The sequence below is a fragment of the Aquila chrysaetos genome, chromosome 14 (genome assembly GCF_900496995.4).
Source record: "Aquila chrysaetos chrysaetos chromosome 14, bAquChr1.4, whole genome shotgun sequence".
In the NCBI taxonomy this organism is placed as follows: domain Eukaryota; kingdom Metazoa; phylum Chordata; class Aves; order Accipitriformes; family Accipitridae; genus Aquila; species Aquila chrysaetos.
In genome coordinates this window covers 32,456,814-32,482,791 of record NC_044017.1, presented here as the reverse complement: position 1 = coordinate 32,482,791, position 25,978 = coordinate 32,456,814, and the positions used below count along the sequence as shown (strand labels likewise).

Below are 25,978 nucleotides of genomic sequence, written 5' to 3'. Positions count from 1 at the left end.
ACATGTTTGCTTTAATTCAGATGCTCTCTTTAAGTTAGCATTCCTATACTGAACAAATACCATAAGCCTGTATTTGTACAGGAATGTTTATCTCTGTCCATAATTATTATCCCATTGATGTAGGAGGCAAGGTACTTTGATCCTATGAAGGCACATGTGTCATAAAAAACTTAAAATGCTGTCACTGAATCGTTACGTCTCTCATCTGGTTTACTGGAACTCCTAAAATAGCAGATCCATCCAGTGTTTAGAAGCAAATATATTCTTGAATATATATGATCATGCTTAAGGCAACATTTTAGGCAAATGGATGCACACATGAAAGAAAAATGGATCGGTATTGAACCAAAAGAGTTAGGAGAGTCCAGTGCAGAAAGGAACAGGAAACTTAGGTTAACAAAAGGAACAAAAAAAGGGAGAAGACAGAGAACTCAAGAGAAGGGGAGATCTTTAATAGGTATAAATCAAGAAAATATTACCATAGGGGAGAAGAAAATAATTTCACCTTTTAAGAAGTCAGACTTTACCAGTATACAACTTTTTAAATCTCTCCCACTTTTTGCAAGTGAGCCATGTAGGACTCAATTTAAAAAATAAAGACTAATGCTATATTTTGTTAAATTTAAATGTCTTTAATATGGATTTTATGTTTTTCACATTTGATTTTACATTTCTACAAACATCTTTAAATTACAAGTACATTGGGAAACCAGCACATTTTATATGAAGGCAGAAGAACAATACTTCTTGACTATTAAAAACCATAAAAAAATCCATGAGTGCCGTATTCTTCTTTTTCTGTCTTCACTACAGTACTATCTCTCAAAGAAAATACTGGTATCAGCATCAAAGGAAAGGGTCAGCAATCTTCCACATCAGAAGTTAGGACAATACTCTCAACATGGAAGGTAGGATGGTCAGAGAGGTAGCAAGTGAAAAGCTTCAGAAGAAGAGATGGTAGCTAAAAAAAGTCAGGAAAAAGAAAAAAGAAAGAAAAACAACAGGGAAAGATAAGATAACAAGATCGAAAAGGACAAGAAAAAAATATACAGGCAACAGCAACAGTAACAGTTGTGCTTATTCATTTTAGAAACAGTACAAGAACACTGACAGAAAAGGTGAGGAATAAGGCAGACATTCTGAAAAAGAGAGGCGTCTACAGAAAAGACCTAGTATGGTATGAAATGCTCTGTTATTCCTCTCTTAAGGTGACAGGCCACTCACTGAACTTTTAGTTTGAGCTAGTCAGTTCAAAGCAGGCTTCCCGTGAAGTGAGCAGACTGAAACGGGCACCTCCAGAGGGCGATTCATCCCGTCCTAAGGTCTGAATCTGAGACTCTGAATCACCTACTCGAGATGTAATTCATTTGGTCAAGTTCACTAGGTATTTGTGAACCTAGCAGCCTATCTTTAAGATGAATACTTATGGATAACAATGTTTGGATTAAAATAATATGAGAAACAGCACATTTTCAACTTCCTTTACTCTGAACAAAGAAAATTAACTAATGACTTTCATCTCCACAGAACATGTAATAGCTTTGTGCTGCATATTTTTTTATTACTGAACATTACTCGTGTTCACTATACTGAGCACAAAAACAAAGTCTGACCCAAATAAAAGAAAGTTTGCTTTTCTAGTAGGACTAATTATGTACTACTGGGGCTTTAAGTTTATCTGCTGTAAGTAAAAATCAAAGTGTGACATCACTGGGATTCTATATTGCCAACATTAAGACCTGATCCAGGAAATATCACATTTAACTGATGCTTAAAATGGCACTGCTGATAGTTTAGTAATTTGTTACTCAATACAGTAAATACTGTTGTAAAAAAATGCTGAAATCCTATCTCATAGTCAGGGACTCTTACATTGTAATGGTTATTTTAAAAGAACTGTAATTAAACACAAGAGTCATGGGTGAAGGGCTGGTTTTAAATTTGGTATACAGCCCAGTCTCTGTGCAGGAAGCTTCAGTGTGGAGCAGGTCTGCAGGGACAGCCTCGTTCATACCTTCACCAGCTTGCCAGCCCAGATGCAAAAACAAGACTCCGCTCTTACAGAACTGCAGGACCAAAGTCTAAACAACCAGAGAAGAGGATGGGAAAGGGCACTGATCGGGGGGCTGGGATATACACCAAATGGACAGTTCACCGTCTGCACTTTCTTACGAGTACGGAAAGTCTGAGAGACATAATCCTGGGACCGTGCAATTCATACTTCCTTGGAAACCTATGCATACAATGGTCTGCCATTAATGACTACTTCAGAGTACAGTCATCCTGATACTGCCTATTACATGAGGACAACACAGAGTTGTCAGTTACAATGTAACTTAAAAGATAGCTTTAAAATCTAAATATTGGTCCACTTGAAATGCAATTTTGCACTGAAGAGTTTATATGATCTAAACAATTATGGAGTCATGTAACAAAATACTGTAACACTAATGCAAAACAATGTAACAGGAAGGGCTAATTATAAAATACAACATGAAGTCTCTTATTTAGAACTTCTAAAAGTCATATCTGCATTTAATTTCGTTTTCCTCTTAGAATGAACATAGAGTACAGCTATCTCAGTTTTTCAATATTTGCATCTTCACTGGGTACCCTTAAAAACCGCTGCCCAGTGACGCAGACACTGCACAGGAAAGGGAACCCTATCACACAGAAATTTATAGCAAAATTCTTATGCAGACCCCTCTCTCTCTCTCTCTCTCTCTCTCAGCGGAAATTAATACACTACCTTCCAAAAAGTAGATGTTACCACTCCAAAATTATTTGTGAATTGGCACCATAAGGCCTCTCCCTGCTACACCCATTTTCATTCTTTCTGTCCCCGGTCAGCAATGGGGCAGTTTGGGAAGGGATGGTACTCTGCTGTACATCAGCTCAGGGCTCAGTGACACTAAAGTGTTGCTCAGGTGGACAGTTAAGGTGTTTTATGCATACCACCAAGTGAATATAAGAAAATGGGAGGTCCCCATCTCTGTATTTAAAAATAAACAAGTTTTTAGCGCAGTAATTCATGAAGACCAGTTATAGTCACTATGCAAATACTAGTTAATTGCTCAGTTTAAAAAGTGCATCATTTATCATTTCCCTGCTATAATACCATATACACTCAGGGGCATCATGCAGTAAGCACATAAATGAACAAATCACTGAATTAAACTTTTTTTTGCCGATTTCCTAATTTATTTTATTTTATTACAGCTTATGGATGAAATCTACACACTGATGTCTAACCTGCAATGAAAGCCAATGTAAGTAATCCGTTGTTCTACAGCTACATTTGGTTATGAATTGACTTTGCCTAGTCCTGTTGAATAATGATTAATTTGCAGTTTCGATTTTCAGTTTCAGCATTATTACAATTAGGTTTTGCACAAAAATTTTGCCACTCTTAAGTGTTACTGCCTGCCTGTGCCCTGCCCCAAATGCTGGTGACTAGAATTAACAAAAGAAAGATATATAGAAAACTGGCTTTGATTTTTTGATGTCTAATAGTGGGGGGGTTTTAAGCGCTAACTTGGGAAGACAGAATGTTGAGGCAGTCATCACTTTCTAGTAGGATAATGCATTTTGTGATTCACATTGGCTCTGAAAGCCAATTTAAAGCCTTCCTTAGAAGCAACCGTGCTAAAGCAAAAATGCACAGAGAGTAAAGTACAGCTCAGCACAGCAGTTAGTCAGAAAGCTGAAGTCTCAAATCTGTTTTCCATGCAAGCATAAAGCTTAACATGTCTGAGCACTAAATACAAAATATTAGTGTAAATACTTACCTGACTCCTCCCTTTTCACCCTATTATTTCTCCTATGCTTATTACATTTTTTTTCATCTTTCCCTTCCTTCTGTAAAGGAAAATAATTTCCCCCTCTCCGTTTCAGTTTCTTCCTTTCACATTTGCTTTTTCCTACTCACCTGCACAATTTCTGAAATTCCAAAATTTAAAAGGGCTATGGATCCAATCCTGGGGTGAAATACCATGTCCTGAAAGCTTTTAGCATGGCTGAAGATCAATGACTTAAAATTTAGGTGTTTGTGTTCTCTCATTTCCAACAAAAATATAAAATCACCAGAATAAAGTTTAGCAATGAAAATCTATTTAGATAACTGTAATCTTAGAATGAGATCAACATTCTGTGAAGAGCTCGGCTCATACAGCAAAACATAACAACAATTCTTACTGATTTGGAACTTATTATTGTATCTGATACCTTATTTTTATGCTTAGCTGTTAGGAGAAGCGCACGTCCACTGCTCTCCTTTAGTAGCCATTTTAAATCACGCACTGAATGCTTCAACAAATTAAATGATTCATGTCTTTAAATACTTTATAACCAGCTTATGATAAGATATTTAGAAGGAGGTAAAAATAGCTAGAGTTAAGACTAGCATACTGTACACACATGTAAATATTCTTTCTTCTCCTGTAGCAATTCACAAAGAACATTTATTACCTGTACCCATGACATACATTTTTAGATGCCAGCTCTTCTAAACACACAATCCATCTTTGCATTATTTTTTTCATTATATCAAATGTTGTTTAACACATAGTACCAACATTTGATGTTTCACTGACATGATAACAGAAAGTCAGCTCAGTATAAGTTACTTTGTAGAAGATAGTGCCAAAACTTCAAGGTGTTACCTCTCAGTAATCATGAATTCCTGCAGTCTTTAAAGATAAAATGACGTATGACAAGCAACAAGAGCAGAGCCAATTTTTAGGGACCAACATTGATTGACTAAGGAAAAGTGTGATCTCTATATCCATATAAAAATCTGCCCAAGAAAGAAACACCAAAATAGTTTTCCATTAAAATGTACCCTCTAACAACAACACAAAAGTATGCTTTATTTTATTATTGTTATGGTGATCTTGCTACCTCACCTATTTGTATTGTCAGGTGCTGAAAGGCTTACTCCTTACTGAATTTGAAACGTTTACAGAACTGATGCTTCTGGCTAGCAAAGTTTAGTCATAGACATAAGTATGCAATCATAAATTAAGAAGGAAAACTGTTAAATAAAACCTTAAGACTTACAAAGAGATCTGTGTCAAAAAAAACCCCTCGCATTTAAAAAAAACCCTTGCATTTAGGGGGATGCCCTAAGGCATCGGCTTTCAATCTTTCTGCAGACTCTTTAGTCTTTGTGAAAACTTTTAAGGGATCTGCAAAATGATAATTAAGAAAAGCAATCATACTGTCAGTAAGCTCCAACTTATCACCAATAGGTGCAACCATCCACTGGATTAATTATTTATTTTTAGGAAGGTCATAGATGACAGAAGAATGCAAATTAAAGGGACCAGGCTTTAGACATACGAGATTTTTTCTGCCGTTTAGTAAGACAAACACTATCTAAAAAATCGTAATTAATCACATGGAAAAAAAATCAGCACATTCTCATGAGTACTACATGAAGAGGGGAAAAAGAACAAAAGAATTCATCTGTGATCAGCAGATTTCAAGTGATGGGAGATGTCCCACTTGGAGAAGATGCAAACTGTATGTTGGAAAGGAGAGGCGTTATTATTTTGCACCCAGCACTTCCACAGCATCTCGTTTGAGTCCCTTTTTACTCGGCACTGGTGAGACCGCATCTCAAATACTGTGTTCAGTTTTGGGCCCCTCACTACAGGAAAGACACTGAGGCGCTGGAGCACGTCCAGAGAAGGGCAACGAAGCTGGTGGAGGGTCTGGAGCACAAGTCCTATGAGGAGCGGCTGAGGGAACCGGGGTTTAGTCTGGAGAGGAGGAGGCTGAGGGGAGACCTTATCGCTCTCTACAACTACCTGAAAGGAGGTTGCAGTGAGGTGGGTGCTGGTCCCTTCTATCAAGTAACTAGTGATAAGACGAGAGGAAATGGCCTCAAGTTGTGGCAGGGGAGGTTTAAGACTGGATATTAGGAAAAATTTCTTCACCGAAAGGGTTGTCAAGCACTGGAACAGGCTGCCCAAGGTATTTAAAAGACGTGTAGATGTGGTGCTTAGGGACGTGGTTTAGTGGTGGACTTGGTAGTGTTAGGTTTACAGTTGGACTTGGTGATCTTAAGGGTCTCTTCCAACCTAAATGATTCTATGATTCTATTCTATGGTTCATTTGTCTGTCTGCACCTGCAGTGCAGAACCCCGTAGGCAGGAGGCAGAAAAAAGTGTAGCGGGACAGAAGAGAAGCTTTAGATGGGAGGCATTTGTGGGACCATTTGTACCTTTGCATGTAACTGTTCCTGGAGTAAGCAGGAAAGTAGATTTTCCACTTAAAAGGGTCATGTGCAGGAACTGGAGAAGAAGCTGGGGTTCCAGAAAACAGAGGGAAGGGGGTAGCTAGGGCAAGTGTGGAGTGAGCTAGATTCAGATAGAGAGCTGTAGCCATGTTGCTGACCCCAATATATTGATCCAGCTGTGATCTCTCCAACTCTTACAGAAACCCTGTTCCGATCCCTACTCCAAATTCTGCGTCCACATACGCTCATCCCCAGTCCCGCCCATATACCCCATCACTGCTTCTGTACCCATATGCCTTGCCTAGACTCATGAATCCCTCTCTCCTGTCACTCACAGATGACACCAGGAAATAACCTTTATCCGCACTACAGCAGAAGTCACTCTCTCTTCCCTTACACATTCCTTTCTGATACAAGGCAAAGATTCCCCTCGATCTCATATTCAGCTAGTAGCTTAAGCCTGAGCAAAGACAACTTCAGAATCATGTAAGTTAGCAACAGGCATTTAGCAAGGTAATACAGAAACATGCACAAACCCCTTCATTTTCCATGTATGTATCAGAACACACGAGTAAGAAATACAGAACAAAAAAAGGTTACACAGAGCACGCTCGCCTGCCGACTTTCTTTAGTTCCTTTTAAAACACTATTGTCAATAACATTTGTTTCCAGTATTTTGTTTAAATTTCATAAAGTACACTACAGTAATTTTAGATTAGACAACTGATTTCTTCAGGATAAACATATTTATACCATTTGAATAAGGCTTATAATATGGCATTTCTCAGATTTGACACCACCATATTTCCTAACATAAAGAAGCACTGTATGTTGGAAAAGACAACATCTCTACAAATTACTTACGGATGTGCTTATGTGGTACTCAGGACAATGGGAAGTAACGTATGTCAAGGGCAACTAAAAGCACTGATAATACAAATATTTTATGATTCTGGAAAATTTTCAGTAGGAAAAAAAAAGTAGGAAGAGACCGAGATGAGGACAAAGAAGATTTTTACAATGTAATATTACCATTCAGGGAGCTGATATAAATTAAAAGAAGTTGGTCAAATAGAATTGGAATTTTTTAAAAAGTAATAAACAGATATTGTAGTAAGACACGCTAATACTTGTAATGAAAGTTTACCTCTGTTAAATGATGATAGAATAGAAAATTTTAAAATCTGTTTTTCTGGCAATGAGAAACCAGGTATTAATTCAAAGATGGACATATATGTTAATCTAGTGGAGTTGACAAGTTTTATCTTTGTCTGATGAGGACCTAAGACTTGAAAAATTATAATGACTTCTCAGAAAACTAAATCTACTAGTCATGAGTGTATATGAAAAGTAGGTGTAGTGAAGACTTTTAGTGATACTCAAGGACAATGCAAAGATTAAGAACCCCACAATTCTGTTACTGGGGAGAGCGTGGTGGGGACAGAAGGGTTAACGCTACCAGACTGCTCTGCCTGGCTCCTTTCCGGGAACCTCTCCCTCTTGCTTCTGGTGGAGAGGCACAAAACCTGTCTAAAGCTGAAAGAGTGGGGAGTGCTCTCTACCCTTTCCAACACTCCAAAACAGTGGTTCCCATATTTTTGGAACGACAGATCGTTATCAGCCCTTAACATTTTTCAAAACCCACCACACCCCCATCTGATCAAACTTTTAATTGGAAACACTATTTAAAACACTGTTAACTATGGTTTAGCCAAACAGCTGTTCGACTTACCATAGCCTTGTAGTCCACCAGAGGTTTGTGGACCACAGCTTGGAAACCATTCCAGCTGTTTCAAAGGTACAATGATGTCTTCTACTCCATCCCTCCCTCCAGATCTTCTCGTTGCTGGGTGAGATATTTCTGCTTCTTTATCTGATTTCCCGTGGGATTAATTTTAGGGCCCGCTACTGAAGTAGCAGCAAACTGGCATTCTCCATTGACCACAGGTTTGCAAACAACAGAAGTAAAACTGATCTGCCCATCCATAATATTGCTACTGCCAGATAAAGGAACAAACAGGAGCAGACGAGAAAAAAATATCTGCAGATTTAGGAAAATGAGACCAGTTTACATTTGATTCATGTTTGAAAATTTATCATTAATCAATTATTAGGACTACAAACTTTTATTTACAGAAAAGCCGTAATTCTGCACAGGTTGGATTTTGGCCACAGCTGGTTCAGGACAAGTGGAGTTTTCAAGACCAGTAAACAGTTGGGGTTTGTGCACTTGAAAAGATGTATCCACAAAACTATGGCAGGTAAAACTGGTGCTAAGCAGCATTTTGCCATCTTAAAGGTCACCTAAATTAAACACAACAGTGACCAAAGGCCCCTTGTTCTTCTGTTATGAGAAACAGGGAGCTGTAGTCCCCTATTAAACACTTCTATGTACTCATGGTTTTAGAGACCTTTCTCACACTACCTAGTCCTCAGCCAACATTATTCCAAACTGAGGAATCCTGATCCATTTACTGTCCCTGCAGAAGAGCTATGCCATACCTCTTAGTCATCCTTTTCTATATCATACCCAGTTCTCACCAATGCTCAAAACTGACCAGCATGCCAGTGCCACTTCTCTGTTTCAAATACCATTTTGCCACTTTTTCCTAGCATCCAGTCCATCCAGAATGATTATAGAAAATTAGCAGGAGCTGCTAAAAATCCATGCAAACACCAGTAAAATGGCTTGAGAGCCCTGGCTTCTCACAGCAGCAAGATACTACCTATCAGTTTAACAGTGATATTCCACCCCTATGACAGGCAGGAACTCCAGGACCAAAACCTGTACTTTAAGCTCATCGGGGCTGTAAAACCCTGAGAAATAGGGAGGAAGAATCTTCTCTTCAACTTAAGCTTCTTCACAGCTCCTGCTGTGGTTAGAAAGAACGGCCAGAAGTCCCTGCCTTCCTGAGCGGCAGGACTGGCCACAGCCCGCTGAGCTCACAGCTTACGGGGTGATGGCTGCTGTAACCCCACAGCCACTGCCTCTCTCTGCTGATAGATACGGTTGAACAGCAGGGTCAGCGGTATCTGGCCTCTGTGACAGCCATGGCTCCTGGATCACCACAGGTCCTGCTGTGAGATCCTTCTGCAACTCTTCAGGGTCAACATTAGGTCTGACTCCAGCTGAGTATTTTCCTTCTATCATCTGCAATCTTTATCACTGCACTTTTTCAAACCACTTAGGAACAGGTGGACCAGCAAAGATGCCAGTACAAATCTTTGTGAGGTGGCACTGTTAAAACTGCCCATTAGTTGCTATACGGTTCCTTATCTTGTAACCCTTTACTAATCCACAAAGAATTTTAAATAACTCAACACTTCATTTTGTTAACAGTCTTTGGTTACGGAGCTTTTTTCAAACTTTTGGGTCACCCTTTCCTGTGTATCTGTTGACTCCTCCAAATAACTAGCAAAGCTCTAAGACGTACCTGGTAGAAAAGCCAAGATGATGGCTGCCTACTACACCTATCCACGTTCCTATTAATTATGTTCTTTATCATATTCACTGGCATTTTGTGCGTCATGGTAGTCAGAATTATTAGTCCATGACCATCCCTAGAATCCTTTTTAAAATGAGTGTCACACTTCTTACTTTCCATTCCTCTGTTATCAAGGCTAATTTAAGTGATAGATTATACAACACAGTTCATGGCTTACCAATTTCATTTCTGAATTTCCCTCGGACTACTGAATGAAAATCTTTCATTGGTATTTCAAACCTGAAATATTCCCTATAAAGAATAACTTCTATGCGGGGATGTCCCTAATCTCCCCGTAATAAACCTTGCCAATGCAAAGAGTTCGTTTGTTTCTTTCTGCAATGGCTTTGTCTTTAAATATTCTCTTTATCTGCAATTATCTATTGAACTCACCTCCCTACTAGCAAAATTTACACTTGAAAAAAATGGGGTTTGGCTTTTAGAATTTTAGCCTGTTGCATTTCAAAATCTTTTTGTTCTGCCTTACAATAGATCTACATTTAACTTGCCAGAATTGTGCTCTTCTCTGCTTTGCTTGTTTGGATTTCACTTTTTGAAAAACCTCTATTTATTTCTAGTAACTTCTTTTACTGTTCAGTTGTGTTGGACAATTCCTATTCAATTGGGTTAGAATCAGAAAGCAAAGTCCCCCTGTCTCTTTTAAGATTTATTTAAACTGTATCTTCATTTGCATGCAATTCTTCTTTTTTAAACAATACTGGACATTTTTTTATCTTTTTCTCTCCCACAAGTACGAGAAACTTGAGTATGATACCAGATATTGCTACTGAATGGCTCTTCTATAGTCAATTCTTGTGTGGTAATCTACACTAAATCAAGGGCTGTCCCCCTTCTTCTGGATTCTCCAGCTGGTTTGTTCAAAAAGTAGTTCTTGATGATACCTAAAATACAGCCTGTGCATGGTGGCCTAATGTGGCCTACTGTTAAGTTTATCCAGTCTATATATAGACAACCAAGAACTCTTATTACAATCAAGCTTTCGGGTTGTATAGCCTCTCCAGTCTCCCACAGTATTTCACAGCCACTGTCTCCGTTCCATCAACTAGTCCAGAGCTCCTACTAGACCTCTCCTATTCAGATACAGAACCATTTGTAATTACGTTTTGTGGTTTATTCTGATAAAATTAACTTATTTATTTTCTTCGGTATATACAGCGTCGTTTGTCTGCATAGTCCAGTCTACCATCCCTGTATCAGCTAGGCACTAAACATTCTATCAGCTCTGTATAATCTGTACTCTGACATTTCAGTGTCCCTTTGAAAGAAAGAAAAGAGATACATACAGACACACTTCCAGAAAGAGGGTGACATACCTGGGGAATTCCTGATAGAATTCATGCTTACCACTCTTCTGAAGAATCATTACCTTCAAGGCACAATGGAAATGGAGCACTACAAGATAGCAGTGTACCGAGATCCCAAATCAAAACTAGTGTAGGTTCCTTCTCAACAGAGATCAGATGTGAAAAAGGACTGACCAACGGTATGGCTGGAACAACTGCCTGTGGTTATTCAAGATTTCTGTACCAAGAGATGCTGTGCCAGGAAGGGAATGTACTAAGGAGCAGAAGGATACTACAGAAGTATAAAAAGTCCTTTAACCTTTTGCACACACTGCAGAACTTTGTAATATTTGCGTTTACTTCCTTCTATGAGAAGGGAGAGTCTGTTCTTACTGCTGTGGAGAAGGGAAGAGAGGGATGTTTTCAGGACGCAATGCCAGTAGCTATTGACTTGGGTTTGACAGTTGAGAAGGCCTCTGGGGCTAGCATTTTATCTGTTGGCTGCAACTCACTTCTTCTTTCCCTTTTGTGAGGCCTCTAGCTGGAGCACCTTCTTTCTGCGTTAAATATGTTGTGACATTAGGCACAGCAGAATCCAGCAGCTACACTGCAGTATCCAGTGGGTATTCATTATCATTTATTTGAATTACCATAAATCTTGGGAGTGCTCACCCTGGACCATTTCTCATTATGCTGGGCCGTGAATAAACACACAACAGAAAGTAGATGTGCTGGAATTCTACATAAAGAGACAACAGAGAAATTATGGCAGAGTACAAACACAGTGAAACAGTACTACTGTGATAGGCGTTGGCATTAATATAGCTGCAATGTAACTGTTGCCTAGTTGGATTGTTTTAAGCTTCACAGTACATAAAACTTGTAAGAAGATACTTAAAGGAAGATAGTAAACGGTTCTGTTTATGAAGAAGTCAACCAATACATGAGAGGCAGCTGAGGAGAAAACATCCAATGTGGTCTAAAAAGTTAACAACCGAATGACGGAAGCTGGCATCATATGTTGATCAAAACCAGAGTCAACCTCTTGATACTGAAGGAGAGGTATCAGGTAGAAGTAGTCTTGATGGGCCTTGAAAATAAAGACAGATAGCTTATCTTTATTGCTTTAAACTGAAGGAGGAAATTGAAAATACCAAAGGAGTAAGTTTGGAAACTGGTATTTACAGCAGAGTAGCACTTTTTGACTAGATAACAAGCATGGCAAGACTGCATTTGTCAGGGCAAAAGAAAAAGACTTTCTAATAAAGACATGATCCACGGAAAACCTGGATGAAAAATATTATCGTCTGACAGAGAAGACAGACCATCCTTAAGGGGTTGGAAAAAGATTCCCAAAACTCAGATTTAGCCTAGATTTGATGGCTTAAAACAAACGACAGCATGATGGTGTCATTCATAGAGGATGCAGAGAGGTTTTGTGAGGGCCCTAACCTAATTATGAAAAAAACCTACCAACAAAAGACCAATAGTTGTAACTGGAAATAAAGAACTGAGGGCACTACTGAAGAAAATTTTCATGCATTAGATCTGCTTAGGAGTGGAAAATAAGATGGGAGGACGTATATGAAACACATAAAACATTGTTTTTCCTATAAATACTGTGAAATGAGAAAATTCTTTCATGTCACGTTTATTACTAACTTATTACAGCTATCTAGGCTACCATGTTTTGACTTTCAAGGGTTGAAGAAAAACAATGTTCGTGACATTATAATATGATGGGTGCCTCATTCAACATAAACAAAAACATGCTACATCCAGCTTGAAGACAGGACAGTCACGATACAAGCCAAGTGCAAACAGCAGCAGAGAAGATCTCACAACTTAAACTTACAACTACTAACATGCTGAATGTTCAATGCACATTCCTTGGCTCTTCCTTCTTAATGCATAGAACCAGGGCTATCGCCTCAGTTTGCCACTAAAGGAAACTTACTTTCTGTTGCTGTAGTTTGGTATTCCAGCTCCTGAAGTATTCCCAAGCCCACGCAATGTGTAGCTGTGTAGCAAATGCCCACTCCCTACATTCCACAACATCAACTCCTTCTGTTGGTATCTGCTTTCTTGCTGTTCTCCTAGTTTCAGTCATTTACGGCATCACGGCATGGGTTAAACCAAAGAAGCAATCAGATCAGGTGCTTAGCAAAGGGGGTTAGCAGCAGTGAGTAGTGGAGAGCTGGTTACAGCAGGAGACAATTCAGAGTTCCTTTTCTTCCAAACAGTATTTGTAGCAGCGCTACCGCACGCAGGACAGAGCTGTGCCCTGACATTATCTCCCTCAAAAGTACTGAGAAGTTGCCATCACAGGAAGGAGGAGCAGTCACACCTACGTGATCTGTCTCTCAGTGGTGATGAGTGAAAAACGTGGATACCTATGAAACACCCAGGGGATTCCTCATACCCTGCTCACTAGCATGTCACTTTTCTCCTCTGAAACTAGATCTATTCTGAGGCACTTCTTTTGATCTGGTTTGGGGCAGGGCGGGCAGAGCTACAGGGCTGTGTTTGGGGTTTTTTTGCAGTCACCTTAATCTCCCTCTCCTTTTTGTTCTTTTACCCAACTTAGTGCAAGTAAGAATAAATATGGCCCATAGGATTAAAAGGTGAAAACAGTAAACCATTAGGTCTAAACATTTAAAAAACAAAATATCCTGATCGAGATTTTTTTTAATGCAGAATGAAACAGCCAATGTTCTCAAATCTTGATTTCATTTCATATTGAAAAATCTCAATTTCATTTTATATTGCAAAATCTCAAAAGAATCACTGTTAAGTTTTTAAACTAGAACTTCGAAAGTTCCCATCCTGTAATGAACATAATGAAATTATGTTTTGAGCTCTGTTGAAGATGATACATTTCAAAATCATTAAGTCCCATGTTTGAAGAAGAAATTATGGCTTCTGCTTAGCACTAATCATAGTTTAGCATACATAACCCATTGTCCTCTGTTCTTAGCTGTAACTGTCATCTCAAATCTCCAATTTATACAGGTAATTCACAACTAGTCACTGAGTCTTCTTCAAAGCCCATATACTCCTCTCCAGCAGAAAAAAAAAATTATAGAAAAACACTTACTGAAAGTTTTAAACTTAAATCTATCACATATTCAGTGCAATGAGAAACACCAGTAGGTATGCATTTAGTTCTCCTTTTGGCCATATTTTTGCCATCCATTTTCTGGTTTTTGGTTTTCCTTGTTTTGGTTTTGTTTGTTTGTTTGTTTTTTGGTTTTTTTTATCTGGACTCTCTAGTATGCTTTTGATCTGAGTTTATGATTTCTTCTTTGGTCTTGCTCTTTCTTCAAACTTCATGCTGCTCTTGTGCCAAGCAAAAAAAAAAAAAAAAATCCTGTCCTTCTTAATCTTTACTCACCAATTATTATCTGTGTCCTTGCTCCATGGGAAAGAATGTCTAATTGTCCTTACATACAACTCTTCTAGACCTTTACAGCCCCTTAATAATTATTCACAAATTCAATAACATTTCCAGTTCTTCCGTTTTTCAGATACTAAGACCCCATTGAAAACACTCATGTATTTGAATACCAGAAAGGAAATACGGCATCACAAAAAAGGGCATGGAGTTTATAATACCCCTTTTGTTATACAGGGTAAACACCTACGTGTAGTTTTTGCTCATTTGTATATAAAAATAGGACTCATAGCAATGACTGTACCCATAGCTACAGGAAAAGAGCTTCCTTCTTAATCCAAGCATAGATATTTATAGTTATTTTGGGTGAATCCACTGACGTATGATATGGGTAATTATTATTGATTAAGCACAAAGTACTTAGGTACAATAAAGTATGTAGTTCCTGCCTAAGACTATAGCTAATCAGCATGCATCATCAAATTCACTCATAATGCCAGCTCAGTTTAGTTTAATTTAACCAAGTTACATTGACACAAGTGCAAGTGTATATTTATTAACATTTCAATGTTCAACTCAGCAAGACAATTATGTTAGTAAATCAGTGTGCAATATCTACACAAATATTGGTGGTATAAACAGTTTTTATAGATCTATAAATTTCAGAAAGTTTATGGGTGAAAATACAGAGCAAGTCAGAGACACACTATTCTGAAAATAAAGAAAACAAATAAATTAAAACTCCCTGCCTAACACCAGTATGGAAGGACTCCAGGTTCACATGGTGAATTACCCAAGAGTAACAAAATCCTTAATAGATATATTTTATATATTTTCTAAAAAGAACTGAAGTCAACTGACATAAGTCAAACCTCTTGATTCACCTTTTTATCATTATTAGTTTGTCAACATCAGTAAAGACTAACTATTGAAAAATTCAATCATTTCAATGTACTTACAGCTGAATTTTCTCATCATGTGACCAACTATCCACAAAGCCTCAGTGCCATTAAGAAGTTTTGAGGAATATATTATTTGGTACTGCCAAAAAAACATAATTAAAAGAATGCATGTAAATGATACTAATTTTCTAATTAGAAATGTTTTATGATTATTTCATGTCTAAAGTACATTTGGGGGAAGAGCAGGACTTACATTATCCCAAAAGGCAGGTTCCAGCACAATCAATGATACACTGACAGAATTCACAGTAAGGAGTCACAGTAGAGTCCTGATCTTGCAACTGAACTTTCACAAAAAGAACCCTGCACTATTGCAGAATCTCCTGAATTTCAATAGGGCCCTACCCACACATAATCAGTTACAGAGTCCGCGTATGTGGGAGTAGCAACAGCGAGAACAGAACCTGTTCCTCCACACACCTGCAAAAATATCAGGATAAAAAAAAATTAAATTAGTAACATGCAGCAAAACCTACTGATAGCCTGTTTTATTACAGCATTTAGCACATAATAAAGGAGTTCTATACATCTTTAAGTTGCATATTATTTATAGGGATTTGCAGCTCCTTCTTTAAATAAAGTTGGCTTAAAATTGCTTCTGGATTTTACATGTAGTGAGAGCACAATATGAGAGCTTTTACTGATATGTATTTGAAATATAATTTTTTAATTATTATTTTCTAAAAATTAATTATCCTAGTTTCTTTGGTCTATGATGCAAGTCGCTTTCTAATGCTTAAGCCTTCTTAAAATCTGTCCCCCCCATTTAGGGCACACAGCATAGGCCTGTGAATTTATTGAGGTCTTCATGATCGTGAAAGTATCTGACCACATATAGCAACATCCAAGACCAAGGCAAAAATACATGATAAAAAGTAGTTTAGTATTAGACGTTTTTAGACTAAAAAGGGATGACTTTTTAAAACAAAAAAATCCTTCTGAAAATCAACTATAATTAATTATTTGCTAAGTTTAAGCTCTTAGTGAACACCATTTAAAGCACTGGAAACACACAACATAACGTTAAACAAGAATATACCACGACTTTGCTGTTCACACAAAACTTAACATTCATGATCTGACCTTACTGTTCTTATTAAAAACACATCTATGTTGATCTTTAAAAGGAAAATATTGTAAGTCACAATGTTTTTATATATTATAAACCATTTAAACACAGGTTAGCCATAGGTTCAATGAAATAATATTTAACTGGTGGCACTATGCAAGAGTACTGGTGATAAAGGTTATAAGAACAACCACTAGATCCTAGAAACATGCAGAAGACAATTCTTCATTCCTTTAATACAGGTAGCATTAGGGAAACAACGATATTTTTCTAAAAAAAAGCTGGGACCAAATGAAAGGATTTGAGAATCTAACAGAAGAACCAAAAGTTCCATAAAAATGGAATGCAGTCTTTTTTTTTTTTTTTTTAAATGACCAGTTGTTCTCTCACTGGCTTTGACTTTGTGAAACAACAGACATGAAAATAAGCAGAAAATGGAGAAGAGTATCACAGTTTTTCATTCCTTGCTGCCAGGTTGATGGTTTTCAACTGGGCAGGAGGACAAACAAAAAAATTTAAAATACACATTTCAGACTTTATGACAAATTTCAAGGCAGTTGTCTTACAATATTGAATTAGAAGTGCTTCTTCTCATGTTACTGCTTTTAAATTTTATGTTTCATATGCATGACTCTTAGGCTTCTGTTATTCTGAGAAATTCAACTGTTTCTAAGGAACAGTGCTACAGTGCTAAGTTCTGTTTAAAAAGTGTATAAGGTATCTTGACCCCCGTCTAACATTACGCAGAAAATTTAAAAATGTCAGACATCTGCCAAGTTAGCACTGCCTACCTGAGCCTGCAAAACAAGTGAACCAGTACCTCTGGCAAGTGTGATCTGTGCATTTCTCACTGACTGAGAGGAATGGACAGACCATACCTTTCAGGACAGTCATGGTGCCCTTAATATGCAGCTACAGATTTAGCATTTCCCAAGTTGCAATGTTAACGTGGCAACTTGATACAGCCAGATCCTAATATTGTTTTCTGTCCCTGTGCCTAGCTCCACATCTTTCTTCACAAAGGAAGTTAACTGGAATACAATGCATGTTTCCTGCACTGCTCCAAGAGTGTAGGTTGTAGGATGGGTCAGGGACACATAGCTGCAGTCTAAATTACAGTCAGTTTCTGGGGAAAGCTGAAAACACAGTTTTACAATTTTGACAGCCTAAGGAATAGCTCAGAGCTGACATCCAAACAGTCAAAGAAATGAAATACTGAAGCTGTCTCAACAGTCCCCTTCTCTGACGTGGACAGGAAAGACATGCATCTAATCCAGGTATAGAAACTACCATAAAATGGAATGATTCACAAGTGGTTTGGGAGACTAGGAGACCCTGGCAAAACCAAGAGTTTTTTCATGACTAGCAGAAGTAATGAAGTCTAGTCACCTATCAGCGTGCTTGTGCGCCAACACACTTGTGCAGTAATCCCAAGCTGGCACTACGCTGGCTGATTTCCCATTCCCTTCTAAACAGATTTCCTTAAATTCCCACAGGAAACACCAGCTTCTGACTTCTAGGAGAAAAAGAGGCAGCTCACATTGTGGCTAGGTCTGAGTTACGCATGCGTTGACTGCCAGACCAACCAAGCACGCTGACTGGCAAGTCAACAGGTGGAACAGAACAGAAAATTTCCGAGTCCATGCTGCAGCTTTTTCTACCCCGGGGGCACTAATTTGAGTCCTTTCTCTACTCCCAGCTGCTAAGTTTCACTCAAATTGTAGAAACTTGACTTTGTGACCTCTCTCTCTATATCAAATGCAGCTGAAACTAAGCGGTGGATGCAAAAGTTATTAGGAGACAACACAATCCTATATATCTTGTTTTGTTCACAAACTGGGCATGAAAACACTGTAGCATAATCACTGTGAAAATAACTAATGAATTTTATGTCACTTATTGTTTTCATTCAGGAGTTACACCACAAACTCAGCTATAATAAAACACAGATTTTTACGTGGTGATGGCATAAATGAATCCAGAGAACGTAGAGACTGTTTCAATAAAACTGGCTTTGTTTTGCCACTGTGAACAGGGCCCTAAATATATGTTGCTTCATAAAGGTGAAAATTTAACAGAAATAAAATTTTATATATATTTTTTGAACTTACCAAGACTGTAGTTGACTGCCCTTCATGGAGACCCCTGCTTCTCTTCCAATTCCGTGCTGTCTCTCCTAAGGCTTAAGAAGAGGTTCAGTGATATGTAGCTCAATAAAAGAACACTGACATTAAGTCTAATGAATCTATTCAGTATACCTGGACTTTTCTTTTGTGGGGTTTTTGGTTGGTTTGGTTTTTGTTTTTTTGGTTTTGTTGTTGTTTGGTTTTGGGTTTTTTTTAAGAACAAGCATAGTGATTTTTAAAGAATCACCTTAAAATCCTGATCCTACTGTCTGGATCCAGATCCTGATATCCCAATCTAGGGAATAATTTTTAATAATACGCAAGTCCCAGTTCCCTTTTTTATAAATGGCATCCACAGTACTCTGCTTACGCTTTCTATTGATCTAGCACTAAATTTTGACTTGTGTGTTTCTGACCAAAAAGGCATAGTTGAAATCAGAGGGTTTTATTTGTTGTTGGATTCCAGGAACTGATGAAAGAAGGAAAGAAACTGAAAAAGTACAATGACCTCTCCAAAACTCCAGTAAAAAGAAGAGACAAAGAATAGTCAGTGTGGAAAAGTTAATAGAAAACTGGACATTAGAGGAAAGATTAGCAGGAAACAGTGGGTATAAGAAGAGTCAGGGAAGTGAAAGTGATTTAACCAAAAAGGGGATGGAATAAAAGAAACAAAATTATCTTCTTAGCAGAGCAATGAGAATGGGCTTTTCAAAAGTGTTTGATGCTGGCCTAGCTCTTCTTTTATTGAAGCAAAAGAATCACATCAATTCCAAAAACACTTCAGGAAAACCTTTAAGCCAGTTAACTTGAACCATTTAACTTTAAGCATATGGAGTATCTAAACTCTGCTCAGCTAAACAACTTAAAAAGTGCTTAAATTCGAAAATAAATTTAAATCTTCTTGTAATCATTCACTATGTCTGTAGTATCGAGCACACATTCAAACCTGAGCCCCAACTCCTTACCCTGCTAACATGCAGACTCACACCTTGGCACTAGTCTGGATCCAGCCTACTGGTTATCAGATAGGCAAAGTCAAGTACAAGACGCAAAGGACTACTGTGGATTCAAACTCTTCTCTCAAAAGCCATACTCATGCAAGTATTGTGACTTAAGTACAAGATTAATTGTTTGATGAAGCAGAATGTAAATAGTTAAGTGCTTAAAGTTAATTCAAGAAATCAGGTCTCAAAAAGAAAACTAAAGAAAAAGTGGCTGAGAAAGAAAAAAAAGAAACAGATTGTTGGATCTGTATTAAAAATAAATGACCTCTGGGCTATATCTCAACGCACTCTGCTGCAAAACTACTGCTTCTTTCTGGCTTAAGTATTAAATCTTATTTTTAATACATGAAATGGTAAATAACCCTAGCAAAGGTTAAATTAGTTCAGTGGTTAATAACAGTACTAAAGTAATTCTTAACACAGGGTGTAGTTCAGTTATTGGTATAAAGGGCTCGCCATCTCTCCTGTCTATTTAAACACACTTGCACTTCCAAACCCAATTTGGTAAATAGCTGGGAGAGGGTTAATATCCCATATTCCAATCTCTATGGTAACAACCATAGAGATAGGAGAAAATGTGGAAATCATAAGCCCCTAGTAGGGTTCTGTCCCTTTTACTCCTTACTCTACAATACAGTTACTAAAGGAAAACAGAAATTGAGCCACTCCTTGAGATACCAAAAAAAGGTCTGGGGCATCTCTCAGCATTCTGTGAACTTATGATCATTGTGATCTGTCTCCTGAACTATGGATCACTCTGTGCACCATTATTTTAAGCTGTCCCCTATCTAGATGACCAGGAAGCCAGTATCAACACTCTACAACTATACTCTTACACACATAACCCCCTGCTACCAATATTCCATCCTTTATCCATAGCTGTTTTTAAGATGTATGCTTAATAAATCCATACATACAAGAATCATTACTTAATGAAGGTAGGACACTAGAGTAAGATTAAAGACCTGATTAAGGCAGCGAGTTAGAGATAGAACTAGTTCCTCTATAGATTCAGTCACCTTGTCATAAAACGGTTAAATAAAATACTGTTTTGTTCTTCTCAGGAGAATTAGAGGCATTACTAAAATTTTGTAAATGTTTTGAAGCTCAGATTTCAAAATTTCACAGAAATTGGGAAACTAGAGAAGCAAATGAACAACTTACATCAAGCTGTCTTAAAAGAAATAAATTGAGCAGCATAAAAGCAAACAAATTAGTACCAGCTAAAGCCAGATTTCCAGATCCCTCACGCCTGCATTCATTTCAGTAGCGTTTCATTTAAATGCAGGCATACGTATCTGCAAAGTTTAAGCTTCCATCTTTCAAACAATTCCATGTATCTGAACTTCACTCCTCTAAGTAGTGCTACTGACAAAACTACTCATGTGAACAGAGTTAAGCACACGCACAGGACTACAGCTAAAGCAAATAATAAAGAAATTAGCTAATGATTTCAGTGCATCGCTGACAATTGTTTTTGAAAAGTCAAGGACAGCTAAGAAGATAGCAAAGCTTGAGAAATTAAGAGCTGAAATACTGGGGGAGGGGGAGAAGTTAGGTTATGGTCCCAGCAACTACCCTATGAAAATCTAACTTCAATACCTGTTAAATAACAGAATCAATGCTAAGAAGAAAAAAATAATACGTCATCCCCTCAATAACTTAATAGTCATGACAACCACACTATTTTCTCACCATTTGATGAGTCCTCTTCAGTTCAAGGCTGAAGTTCATGGGTGCTGTGGAGAATATCACTTGGCAACTGCTCTGCTGTAATTAATCCACGAATAAAGAATGGGCTTCAGTTTTCACAGATACCAAGCCAGCACTTTTTACAACCATTAAATCCACAAAAATATTAAAACATTCAGAAGTTACAGTTAGGCCGTTTTAGCAAAACTTTACCACAGAACCTAAGTTTAATAACAAATCTTTCTTAAATCCTCGGGGATATGTTCATTATTATGAGTCAGGCCTATAGCTATGTTAGAGTGGGTATTATAAGATCTGAATGAAATATAGTGAGTCCAACCTTTCGACTACACCATTAGTCTTTATGCTACGTTGAGCATTTTAGAGGCTGAAAAAAAACCCTTAAATTGAAAGTCGGCTATTGAAAACTCAGGAGGTAGTCTACAGTAAAAAAAAATGCTAGGTTGTTTTTTTTTTCATCTGGAAGTTTATAGGAAATCTAATAAAGTAGATGCAAGTCCTAAGCCAGCACATACTTCTGGCGTCCTTACTGCCTACAGAAGCATCCCTAGATCAGGTCTATACTGGCAAATTCAGAACTGTGTTTTCACTGTACAATAGTAAATGCTGTCCACTTCAATCCTTTCTAGATTACAACCTCTATCATTGCTAGCAGACTGAAATTGCAAAAGTAATGAATTCCAAATCCTGTATTTGTCAGGGTAAATCACAGAGTGAATGGCTACAGAAGGAAGTAGAAAACTCATACGTGGAAGAGGACGTTCAACTACAGTTACCAGGTTATTAAACTGAAACTTTAAACTCCAACTGATATCAAATTTACAGAAGAGGCCTGAAGGGAGACTTAGATGAATCTATAACAGGGATCTAGAGGGCTGGACGAGCATGGGGGGCAAGGCAGGGCTCAAATTCGAAAAATAAACAGAAAAAAATTTAGAATTCCCACTGGCTGTATGTCCATATGCCATACAAGCACAGGATACCAAAATAATATGTAGATGTGCAATTATTGAAGAGATTATTTCAATTACTAGATGTGGGTGTACCTTGGTGCCCTCCAACTGGTCTAACTTACCTAGGAACTGGACCAGATGAAGGTAATGGAAAAACACGCAAGTACTCAGGCAAGCCAAAGAATCTAACTAAAAAGTTACACGGTAATGACACGGTGCCAGTTTTCATTACAACAAGTTCCTCTAATCCTCATAGTTGTAAAATAAATCTTAGAAACACATAGCTAGGTAATTTGTAAAGTAATGTGTGCCTGAGTCAGAAGACAGCCTCCAGCTTTCTAACCACCCCTGACTAGCTGTGAGCTTCTGTGCCATTTTGGCAGATAAGTGCCTTGCTTTGGTTTTGCCACCTCTCAACTGGACCTAGGCAATTCAGTATATCCAAGCACAAAGTCTGCTGCATATAGGAAACTCCAAGTACAGGAAGCTGAGGGGATGTGGGTTATTGTTAAGTCCCTCTCTTCCGCTCTATACTGATTTTCTCTAGAATTTTAAATTACAAATTCAGGGTGTCAAGATCCTCCGGGGCCTAAATCCAGGATTCCTAAAGAAATGCCTACTAGGTCTCCGGACTGGTTCCAGTTGTCAACAGTTTCCCTCTTCTGACATAAAAGAACTTGTGCAACAAGAGGGGGAAAGCTATCATTTCTAGAGACAGAACTTTCTCAGGGCTGGTGCAAGTCTATGGAATGAATGTGCCTAGGAGCTAAGGGCCATCAGAAACCTAACTGCATGTTGCTTAAAGAACAAAACACATTACTTTGACCTTGCCTCACTAATGTAAATACATAACACGTATATGGAAGAAAAGACAAAGTAAACCGAAAACTTTCAACTGCACATGCTCCTTCCCCTGGCAGCAAGAGAACAGATAATATGACAAATGCTGGTCATGTCACTTATTACAGTGTGAGGGGAGTCTCTGACAGTATAATGACACTCTCTGAGGAGAGGAATCTGTAACAGAGGACAGGCACTACTAGAAGGTGTTCAGGTAGTGCTGTAATGAGAACTGTAGGAGGAAAGGAGTCCATTATAGAAACTGCAGCTTAACCTCATACTTGCTACCACAGCAGATAAGACTTCCACCACTCTGATGAGCCCAAGTTGCTTGGGATGGAAATTCGCTCTGAAGAATTGACATCACTTTTGGTGAGGCTCAAAATCCTTTTCTCTCCCTTCTGTCCTCAGCTGTGTTCCTGCTGTGACTTTTTGGCTTCACTAGTCACTGAGGAAACAAACTGATGATCCTCCCCCAGATGCTACAGCCAGAGAATGCAATACCCACCTCATATGACATGGATTTTTAGACGATAGCAGTTGCCTTTCTCACTTGTTCTGATACTCAGTTAAATATTTACCAGTTCTGATCCTTAAATTATTATAATTGTGCATTATTTAACTTAAGAGATATGAATGGAAGATGTAAATCAAGACTATTACGTTAGGTTTATGTTTCGTGCAGTCCTAAGTAATACTGAGAATAATGGTTGTGTAATATCACTATTAGCTTCTTAAGTCTGAACTACAAGAGCATAATAACGACGAGAACTACTCACAGTATGCTTACACATAATACTACACATCTCAGTCTGTACAGGATCTGGGCCTGTGTGCATCAAGTATGGAAACTGAGAGCAAGTATTAGATATATTAGGGGATTTAAAAATTTCACTTTTATCAACAATCTTAATGAAACGTTAGGAATGACATCTGAAAGGACAATACTGCGATTCACGTAAGAGAGTACCATGTCCTGTTAAGCAGAACGACCTGCTATCTTTTATAACTTATATTACGGCTGGAAGAACGGGTGAAAAATAATAACTGGAATTATTTTAGGGCAAAACTATACATAACCTAAGTACAGGGAAGTGTTATCGGCAACATCATATTTTTTAAATTTTTCTTTACTGCTTTCATTTCTATTTCTACTGCAAAGTCCTCTTTCCACAGGCACATAACCTTCAGAAAAAAAAATTATAAGACATTTACTATCATTCTTTTCAGTTGAAAGGCACACTTTTTGAAAATTTCACTCACGGTAAATTTTAATAAAATAAGAGCAAAAATGTAAATACACCGCAAATCATTTATATTTCCTCCTTTTTAACAGAAATGTTTTCCGAACTGAAGTTTTTTCATCTGGCTAATTTTCAGTGAGAGCTTGGTTTAAAAAATTGGGAATCGGTTTCTTTAGCAACACCAAACTTCAAATCCGAGGAAAATATAATAGCATAAATGCATAATATTAGCTGTGTGATTACTTACATGTTGCTTTGCACTACTTTTTCACTAAGGAGCTCCAGAATTACATATTTTCTGAGCAGCAGCAGTAGTTTTCGTAGCCATGATGGTCTAAGCTTTTCGAGCCCAAAAGCTTGCTGTTTTCAACTGTGTCAGTTGGTTAAAAAAAAAAAAAAAAAAAAAAAGAGTGAGAGAAATTACCTCTCCCTTCAAAACTTGTTCTGCTTATATTTTTGTCAGTGCAGCTCTAGAAGGGAGCAGTGGAATCATGAGAAGCATTAGGCCCTGAGCCTGCTAACATTTCGTCTGCAAGCAGTCCAGCTGAGTTTAAGAGGACTAGCTCACAGACGTGAAGATTTTGAAAGTCAGTGGGAACAGAGCTCCCAAACTCTCATTATGTACTTTTGAAAATCCTCCCCAAAGTCATGGGAACAACAGCTTGCAGGTCTGAGGCCTCTGCTTTCCTTTTCCCTCTTTAAAAGCGTATCGGATGGAAAAAAAAAAAAAAAGACCAAAAAAAACACACCCCACTGAAGTCAAAAATCCTGAGGAGCCGCTGGCAGCGATGCCTCGGGTCTCTCCGCGAAGGCAGGGGTCCGCACAGCCCGCGGAGGGCTCCCAGGACGGGCTCCTTCAGCAGTCACAAAGTCAAGTGCAGGCTAGCGCTTCGGGCGGCACGGTCGCCCGCCTTCCCCCTCCGCGGCTCTTCAGCCGCTCGCCACCTCCGCCTCGCCTTCCCCGCCTGCGGGGGGGGGGGGACACAGGAGCGCTGACCCCACCGCCAGGTACCTGACGGTCAGTCACAATTTGGGACGGGGGCGGGGGGGCGGCGGATTTGGGGTGTGCGGCGTGAAAATGAAAGTTCACGGTTCCCCCCCCCCCACCCCCCGCCTCCCCGCCCCGAAGCGCTGCGAGCAGCCGAGGCGGGAGCGCTCTCAAGAGTTGAACCTCGCTCCCTCAAGTTCCTCCCAGAGATAGATTTTTATATTTTTTTTTTTAATTTTTTTTTTTTTTTTTCAAATGACCAGCGTACGGCACTCCCGGGCCCAATCTGACCCGAGATGCGCCCACACAGCACCGCACAGGCTGTTCGCAAGCCCGGGCGGGGGCGGGGAGCGGCGGCGGGGGGGGGGGGGGGGGGCTGTTGGCGGGCAACGGGGGGGGGGGGTTATGGGGGGGGGGGGGGGTCTGTGCCGCCGCGGCGGGCGGGAGCCGGGCCGCTGCCGGTGAGGCGAAGGGGGGGGGGATCGGTGGCTGCCAAGGCGGGATCGGGCCCGCGGGCTTGCCTCCGCGCGGTGTGGGCAAGCGCCGAGCGCTTCAAAACCCTCCGGCTTCGGCCCGGGGCGGGGGGGGGGGACATCGGGCGGGGGGGGGGGCTGCAACCTGAGCGGTGCGGGAGCCGCGGGGGTCCTCGGAGGCG

At 39.0% G+C, this 25,978-nt stretch overlaps 2 long non-coding RNA genes across 8 annotated transcripts in view; one reads left to right on the top strand and one right to left on the bottom strand.

The window, feature by feature from the left end:
• LOC115350778 overlaps positions 1 to 25,978 on the top strand; it is an 81,706-nt gene that overhangs the window by 26,094 nt on the left and 29,634 nt on the right. For both annotated transcript variants that reach the window (XR_003926606.2, XR_005933943.1), the window contains exon 2: positions 3,220 to 3,269. This is a non-coding gene — a long non-coding RNA (uncharacterized LOC115350778). The remainder of the gene's footprint in view (positions 1 to 3,219; positions 3,270 to 25,978) is intronic.
• The window catches only part of LOC115350777, a 45,129-nt gene that overhangs the window by 18,782 nt on the left and 369 nt on the right, over positions 1 to 25,978 (bottom strand). Inside the window, exons 2-7 of one of the 6 annotated variants that reach the window (XR_003926603.2) lie at positions 24,583 to 24,705; positions 21,281 to 21,355; positions 18,567 to 18,637; positions 15,384 to 15,806; positions 7,974 to 12,120; positions 388 to 961 (exon numbers count right to left, since the gene is read on the bottom strand). This is a non-coding gene — a long non-coding RNA (uncharacterized LOC115350777). Of the gene's footprint in view, positions 1 to 387; positions 962 to 7,973; positions 15,807 to 18,566; positions 18,638 to 21,280; positions 21,356 to 24,582; positions 24,706 to 25,084; positions 25,652 to 25,978 lie in introns of those variants that run through there. The other 5 variants (XR_003926599.2, XR_003926598.2, XR_003926597.2 and 2 more) reach the window with 5 other exon arrangements.